Raw genomic sequence first — 7,974 nt, 5'->3', positions numbered from 1 at the left:
CAGAAAGGGAACGGAGCTGTAGGAGGCAGATGGGAACTTTTCTCAGTGTTATTCCAGGAGAGTGAAAATATGCAGGCTGTTCCTGTGTGCTGGCCGTTGGACAGGAGCCACCAAAAACTCTGAGCAAGTCCTTAAAACGTGTCCCTGTCTCACTGATTCTTTCCAGGAGACCCATCTGGAGAAATTACCCTCTGCCACTCGTCCTTGCCAGCAGAGTGCCCTGCAGACAGCGGGTGGCACTGGGTGGCACCCATGGGTGGCACTGCCACCTCTTGCGTCCCCACTGGGGCAGAACAGGAACAGCCCTGCTGGGGAGGGAGGCTGGATCAGGGCACGGGAGGGATCTCCTGAGCTCTTTCGCTGGGGTTTAGCATCCAGCAGCTGCTGCTGGAAGACTGGTGAGCGCCCGAGTGGCTGGCCGAGAGGTGCAGGGCTCAGTGCTCTTGGAAAGCCCTTCCTCAGCCTCTTCCTGCCCTGGCTGTGTTACAGGGTGAGGTCAGTGCTGGGCTGCTGGGCTCTGACTCTCCTTAAAGCAAAGAGCTCGGCAATTTGGAGGATTCCAAGTATTTCTCCTTGCCTCATATGCTTCCCGTTATTTACTGTTTATTTGCCTGCATGAAACACATTGATATTGTTAAGCTGCTCATGGCAGGAAACATTTGCATGAGCAAATATTTTGCTAGTTGTGCTCCGATCAGGGAATCACCCAGCAGGAGCATGGATTCGAGCTGCTCTCTCTCCCTCTCTGAAGCTGGTTCGGAGCTGGGTTCCCCAGCATGGGGTGCCAGGCGTTGGCATCGCGGTGAGGAATTTCTAATGATAACCGAGCAGCAGTTGGCTTTCTATTGAAAGTCCTTGAAACATCCCACCTGTCACAGCGAATTTACACATTCATATGCTAAAGAGCCCCGAATCAGCTGGTGTTATGTTTCCTGTCGGAGCCAGGCTGTTTGCCTGCTCCTTTCCCTGGCAGCAGATCCTTCCCCTACGTCCAGCGGCGTGGGTGAGCGAGCGCCTGCAAGCTGCTCCTCGGCACCTGAGGCTTTCAGATGGGACATGAGGTAGAAGTTCACCACCTGGCTGTGATGTCCTGTGGTGGAAGGGGAAATTGGAGTGTTTCTGTGCAAACCCCGAATCCAGTGGTGGTGTGGGGACTGATTTTGCCAGATGGTGAGGTCTTGGGGCTCGTAGTAAGGCTTTTCAAGGACACGGCTCCATTTGCAGTCCTAAGGCTTTACTGAGTAAGGAACACACATCTCATCTGCAAAAGGCCCATTGGGCACGGTCTGGGGTTGCTGTCCTGTAATTTTTCGGCTTCATAATGTAGCTGGGTCTGGACAATGGCACAGAAGAGACCTGGTGTGGTGCTCCCGTAGCCCTCACAAAAAAATCTCAGCCACAGAAGCAGCGAGCCCAAGTCCGGCTGCCCAGGGGACTGTGTAGGCACAGGCGCCCTGGCTCCCCCCTCCCCACTTGTGTTAGTGGGGTGGGGGTTTAATTATTATTATTATTTTAAAAACAAAACGGATAATTCCGAATTAAGGACTTTGACTGCAGCCACCTGACAGAGGAGGGGATCACAATGTGACTGATGACTAATTGAGCAGCGGATGTGTAATTTGTCATTATTAAAGGCGTTTGTGCTGCCAGCTGCTCCTGCTGGAGGCTCGGCTGCGGCTCAGGGAGATGGTGGATCCAACACTGCCACCTTCTGCTAACTCAGCGCCAAGGTATGCGTGGGTTCACGGCTGGCGATTGCAGGTTTTAGGTACTGAGGAAAAAGCTGCAGGCAACTGGGTTTGCCCCAGACTCTGCTGCACGCTTTGGGGGAGCTCCCCTAAAGGAGACCCCTCGTGGGATCCCCATGTTCCTGCAGTTCCCCAGCTCAGATGTGAGATTTATAAAGTTCCTGTGGCATGTCGATGTGTGCACACATTTGTTGGTAACTCGTGAGGATAAAGAAAACTAGTTTTAGGTCTCCACGTGATAGAAATAGGGATGCTTTCAAATGCTTCTGTTGAAAAATGCTATCAGGGAATCTTGCTGGTACACAAATTCCAGTTCAACGTATAAATCAGCTTGGCTTGCATCAGGCAGTCACTGAAAAAAACAGAACAATCATAATAAAGTTGTAAAATAGTTGCAAGTGAGATTTTTTTCATCAATTTAAATGCGCTGTTGAGATGCTTAGCTGTAGGACGGAGGGGGCTGTGGCTGGTATTTCTTAGGGCTAAATCTTTGCATCAGCTAAAAAGACCGAGAAATGTTTGGAGCTTAATGGAGCCTGGAAAGCCTTGTTGCATCCTAGGTGATGTACGCTGATAAAACAAATACCTTTGTACAGTCTACAGATAGATTTTAAAGGAGATGTCCTCCGAGGAGCTGTGCCTGCACGGAGTAAGGAGCTTCTGGTCTGACACAGGCCTGAGCAGCACCAACGTGCGAAGCATCAACCCGCGTTGCCTTCCGTGTGTGCGAGGCCTCTGCAGAGGTGGTTGTGCATATGGGCTTGTGCACACGCATTCACTAATCTAAAGATCCCTGTGCAAGCATTAGCACTCGAGAATGTATGTAAATTTATTACATTCCCCAAAGGATTTGGGTTCTATAAATTTAAAATGCTGGCAGACTGGGACAAATATAATCCAGCTTCCATATGTTTCCCGGTATATAAAAAGGAAAATAAGCATATTTTCTTTACAGCCGCACAAGGAAAACTCAAGCCACTAAAACATCTCCTTTCCATGTGAAGAACAGCAATTCGTTTGCTATCTTCTGTTACCATCAGGCCAGTACAGCGCTAATTAGACCTTCAGCCTACGAGTGAGATCAGAGCAGCATGCGGAACGGGGAGGGATGGGGGCTGCTCTTTGTGTCGCGCTGCTCTCTCCCCAGCCTTCCCCTTGCTCTGACTCCAAGGATAATGCTCCCTTTCTTCCTGGGAAGGGTCCTCTGCCACTGAGACCTCTCTTTATTTCCTCCTTCCCCAACCTTCCTGCTCTGTGTCAGCTTCAGACCCTGTCGGATGGGAGTGAGTCAGTTCACTCTTTTCTGCTCTTTTCGATGAGTAGCGATGGTCTGTTCCTGCTGGCTGCACGTGGGGAGGAAGAGAAACACACAAGGGACAGTATGACCCTCCCTGCTCTTCCAAAATAAGTTATTAATTGATTTAAAATTCTGAAATCAAACAGTGCCCTCAGCAAGCTTTTTCATCGCATTTTATTCATGTTTTCCTGACAGGTTCCTGTGCCATTCTCCATTGTGTCCTTCCATTGGTGTTCATCACTGACTTCCCTTTCCCGTCTATCACCTATAAACATTTTGGCTTTGCTTACAAGGTGTTGTGAGGCCTGTTGCAGCCTGCCCAGCTGGTTGTTTAACCATCATTACCAAAAGGTTGCCTCCCAAATGCAGCTGTCCCACGATGCCCATCTCCATTCTGTACTGATCAGATTTATACTTACCGTGCTCATAGGAGGAACATCTCTTCCACATTCACAAAGCGCATATTTTCCTTCAAAATTTCCATAAAACTCCCTATGGTTGTTTGATAACCATCAGAAATCTAAATGCAGACTATACCGGGGCTTGTCAAGATGATCATGTTTGCCTGGAAAGCTCCCCAGGATTACCCGTATCCCTAGATTGTCTCTTGTGCTGGTTTAATTGCAAACTGTCTCGCATGGGTTGTGTCTTCATGTCCTTGAACAGTCAGAGTCAAAGGACTTGGCCAGAGCTCACAGGTCCTGTGGTAGGAGGAACAATAGGAACATTTTGGAGGTCTGAAGAAGGGTCTCCTCGGATAGAAAATATCTCTAAAATTGCTTTCAGATCAGCAAGATTTTGCTTCTCGTGTTTGCTTTTATAACATTAAGCTCTTTTGAAATATTTACTGTATTTCTGAGTGATTAAACAATAGGGTTTTGTCTGAGTCTGTTTCTCCCCCCAGAGCCCTGTTACTGGAGCTGCTGGTGTAAGGCAAGACACCGCTGCCGAGGAAAGCAGTGCAGAGCTCAGATGGAAGCAAAGTCATAACATATTGCACCTCCCTGAAGTGCTTTGCAGGTGAGTTTGAAGCTGAATAGCTGGCTCCTGGGCGTGTGTTTTAAAAGATGAGGGATGGTTCAGCCCTGTATTTAAAAAAAAAAGAGGGTTCAGATTCTGTTTGTCACCACTCTGGCAAGGAAGGTTACAATGCCTTCCCATAACTGCAGTGCTCACAGTTTACATAATATGAAGCAATATTAGCAAAGCCAATGTGATGGCAAACTCTATAATCTTGTTGAGGTTTTAATTTTCATATTTTCTGGCACTGGAAAATAGTCACTGAATGACTCGGTGGGGCTGGTAGGAGGACTGCGGGACCGCAAGGACTGGATGTTTATTCTAAGCTATTTGATGTTATATCTGACGTGAGTTGCCCAGGCACAAGGGAGTATTTTGATCGCTACCCACTAGGCAATGATCTAAAAAAGCCTGTCTTCCCACAGCTGGAGATGCCTGTTGCTTCTGGCATATCGCAGGAGGACTGGTTGGTGAGAGGTGTGGTGTGTGCACGTCTGTCCTCGCGTTATCAGTGGGGTGAAAGGCACCTAGGAAGTTACCTGTCTCCCAGCATGTTTATGAGACTCAAGACACACAAGAGCCTTACAAACACCTATTTCGTATTTATGCAATATTTACACATCAAATTTTTCTAAACATTTGTCCTTTTCACATTGAATTTTCAGGGTCTGCAGTGAAGATTACAGATTACTGTGATTACTGTGAACAGTTTTGCTAAATAAGACTTGTCTATTACTAAGTAAAAAAGCAGTTAGAAAGTGATCCCACCACAGTATTTGCTGCTCAGGCAGTTGTGACCAGCCATCCACCAAGGGCTGCCCTCCAGCTCCTCCACAGATTTGAAATTCAAATCGCTTGGATGGCTCCTGCTGCTGTTAGGCAGCCAAAAACCTCAAACTCCTAGTCTGCATCCATCCATCTTTGAAATTATGAAGGGTGTGTTGGTGTGGGAAGGGGAAAGAAATACCCTGACCTAGCACTGCCAGGAGCTGGTACGTGCGGTGGGTCGGGCTGGGGTACTTGCTGCTCAATCTGTCCTCAGCTCACCTCCTTTGCAGGGCTGTGGAGCTGGCAATCAGAGCTTATTTTTGAACTGCTTGGGTTTTGCTGTGTATTTGCAATTTCTAGGCCATCCTATGGCTGCTGAGTGGAAGATCTGCTACATTGATGCACGGATTTCCTATAAAAAATTAAGAAGTCGGTGTAACTACAGCTGAATGCGCTTGCTGGCCTAAGCCATATGCCAAAAGGTACTGAAGGGCACGAAACTTAAACACAGGAATTGGGCCTGAATGCTGCTTTGGGACTTTGAAAATGTGACTGAAATTACTAAGCCACTTGGGCATTACTGAACTCGTTCCCTTGGAGCTGTGTGAATTCTGTCTGGCCAGATTTGTATTTCATTTTCGGGCAGAGGTTGGAACGCGCATTACCGTGACCAGGAAAAAGAGAATTGCATTAAGTAGTGATGGGGGCACTGGGGCTATTTTTCTTGCTGTATGCCAGAAGGTGTTTGAATAAATTGATGACATATTTTTGTGTTGTTCTTCATCTTGATTTATTTCCATTCTTGAACTTTCCTGCTTTGGAGAATCCATTTACAGGTTTTCCTCTTGAGCTGTACACCGAGGGCCAGCCTTCTGTGAGTGGTCTCTAAGCGTGTGTCAGCAGGCTGAATCCCTGCTTTTTTCTATTTGTGGGGAGCAGATAAGACAAGCAGAGCTTGCTCTGAAATGCTGGATTTTGGAAAGAGGAGGAGGACGTATTCAGAACAAAGACCACCCAAAACATTTTCAAGTTCAAGATTTCAGTGAAAACAATCACAATAACAAAAATGATGTGCTTTGGATTAGTTGCATGAATTAGCTGGTATTGTTCCTCTTCCCAGGCCAAATGATTTATTGGTTTATCCCACACAATGTTAAATGTAAATTGGAAATGTGTAAAATATTGTTTGACAGCGGAGCACATAATATGTACTCGGTGAACAGAGTTAGCCCCATGTGTTCTATACATTACGGGTACATCGTTACAGTGTTATGGCATGAAATGCCAGCTGTTAGGCCACGATGTGAATGATCTGCAGATCAAGAGCTATCAAATGTATGAATCTGTGGCAACTGAATAATGAACATATTGAAAAGATTGCGACATTAGTAGACCAGCTGTAGGGTGTCCAACTGTTCGGTTTTCCTGTTTGCTGTGTAAAAAAGCAAGTTATATCCCTGCTTTCAGAAAGAATAGGGCCAGATCTGTGAAGTAAAGAAAACTTCTGGGTGTTTAGGTTCCAAGATCCAGGAACAGGACCCCCAGGCCCCCACCTGCCTGCCCTCCAGCTCCCCAGGTGTCTGCAGCTTCCCAGCTGGAAGCACGGTGCCTGCTCCCTTCTTGGGCTCTGCGTGTGGGGAGGGGGTAAGAGGGCAGCTCCGAGATCCGTTTGGCCAAAATGACCATTCTGCTGCTCAGTTTGTGGATCCAGGCTGGCCTTAGGCTTTAGGGAACTTTGCCTCTGGGAGTTAGGACGTAGCCTGGTGCACGAGAGGCTTCAGCCAGTTCCCACTGGAGTGAAATTGTGGCCCTGGTGTGTGAAACAGGCCTTCACGTGCTGCTGCAGCCATTCAGAAAGGCAGAGGGCGTATAAAAATGTGAAATTCATTGCTTGGGATGCAGCTGTCATGTCATATGCCTTTAGATTAGCTTTGCATTTATTTCCTGTTTTAACACAAAGCCCTGTAATTGTGATGGAGGCAGCTTGCTGTACCACTTATTGCACTCTGTGTTTAACGCAGAACATCGGGAGTTCATGCTCTAGTGTTCCTGTGTGTGTGTGTGCATGTAAACGTACACAGACACGTGTCCTTGGGTGTGTACATTTGTCAGTGGTAGCTGAACAAGTCAGGCTATTACAACACTACCGCACAACACCTGCACTCATGCAGAATGTTTACTGATTGATGACAGCTCTCAAAACATTTCTCTTTCCCACGTATTGAATTTGTGTAGTATTTGTTTATTTATTGTATAATTTGTGCCTCTTCCAATTCATTCTGTCTCATGTTTTTCTTATCGGTGTCAGTTGTAGTCAATTACTGGCGTAAAAAGATTGAGGACCTAATTTATTGCATGATGACATACAGTAGATACACGGCTCCCATTAGAACCTGGTGAAACCTCTCTATTAATTTTCTCAGTGTGCCAAGTCGAGTCACAGAGGGTAGACCTTTGATGAATAAAGCATATTTTGTTACTTAGCTCCATTCCTAACTAGCTCAGCTTCTAGAAATAACATCAGTTGGCCAATGAAAACACTTCTTTGATAGTGGTAGGAATTTAAGATAAAAAACAGCTGGGTAAGTTTTTTTAGATGAAGGGAAACAACTTTGAACTCTGCAGACAATGTAGTTTAAACCCAAACAGATGTGGTTTAATCTTGTTTTTGATCCTCTTGTAGATTTTCTTTTAAAATGCATGCATGTGCACAGAAATGATGACTTTCAGATGTCTTGACATAATTTATTAGAGTATCACCTTGGTGCATAAATCTTGGATGCCAAATACTTCATGTCTTTGAACAGGGACTGAAAGGTACCCGAGAGAATTTATGCTGTTCTTTTGGTGCTGTCCTACAACTGTGTACAAGAAACAATGCCGTCATATGAGTGCAAAGTCTTAGTGAGGAAGAACACAGGTTTTCTGCTTCCCAATAAATCTTTTTACTGTGGGGGCCTGAGTAACTCTAAGGCAGAAAAGACAATATCAGATTATTCCAAATTAGCAGACTCATTTCACTGGAGCCCAGTCCTGTCTTACTTTGATAGCTATTAGTCACATCTGGCATTTTCATATGTTAATTTCCCTTTCCTTTCCCGATATTAACAAAAGTGGAAGTAAACACATAAACAGACTTCC

The 7,974-nt window shown here is 46.0% G+C and overlaps 1 long non-coding RNA gene across 1 annotated transcript in view; it reads left to right on the top strand.

The window, feature by feature from the left end:
• Positions 1 to 1,111: 1,111 nt before the first annotated feature.
• Positions 1,112 to 7,974, top strand: part of LOC311442092 — a 146,418-nt gene continuing 139,555 nt past the window's right edge. Inside the window, exons 1-2 of the long non-coding RNA XR_014696442.1 lie at positions 1,112 to 1,730; positions 3,950 to 4,065. This is a non-coding gene — a long non-coding RNA (uncharacterized lncRNA). The remainder of the gene's footprint in view (positions 1,731 to 3,949; positions 4,066 to 7,974) is intronic.

This window comes from Aythya ferina, assembly GCF_964211825.1.
Source record: "Aythya ferina genome assembly, chromosome: 10".
NCBI lineage: Eukaryota > Metazoa > Chordata > Aves > Anseriformes > Anatidae > Aythya > Aythya ferina.
Note: the sequence above shows the minus strand (reverse complement) of the source record. Positions and strands in the feature narration are given on the sequence as shown.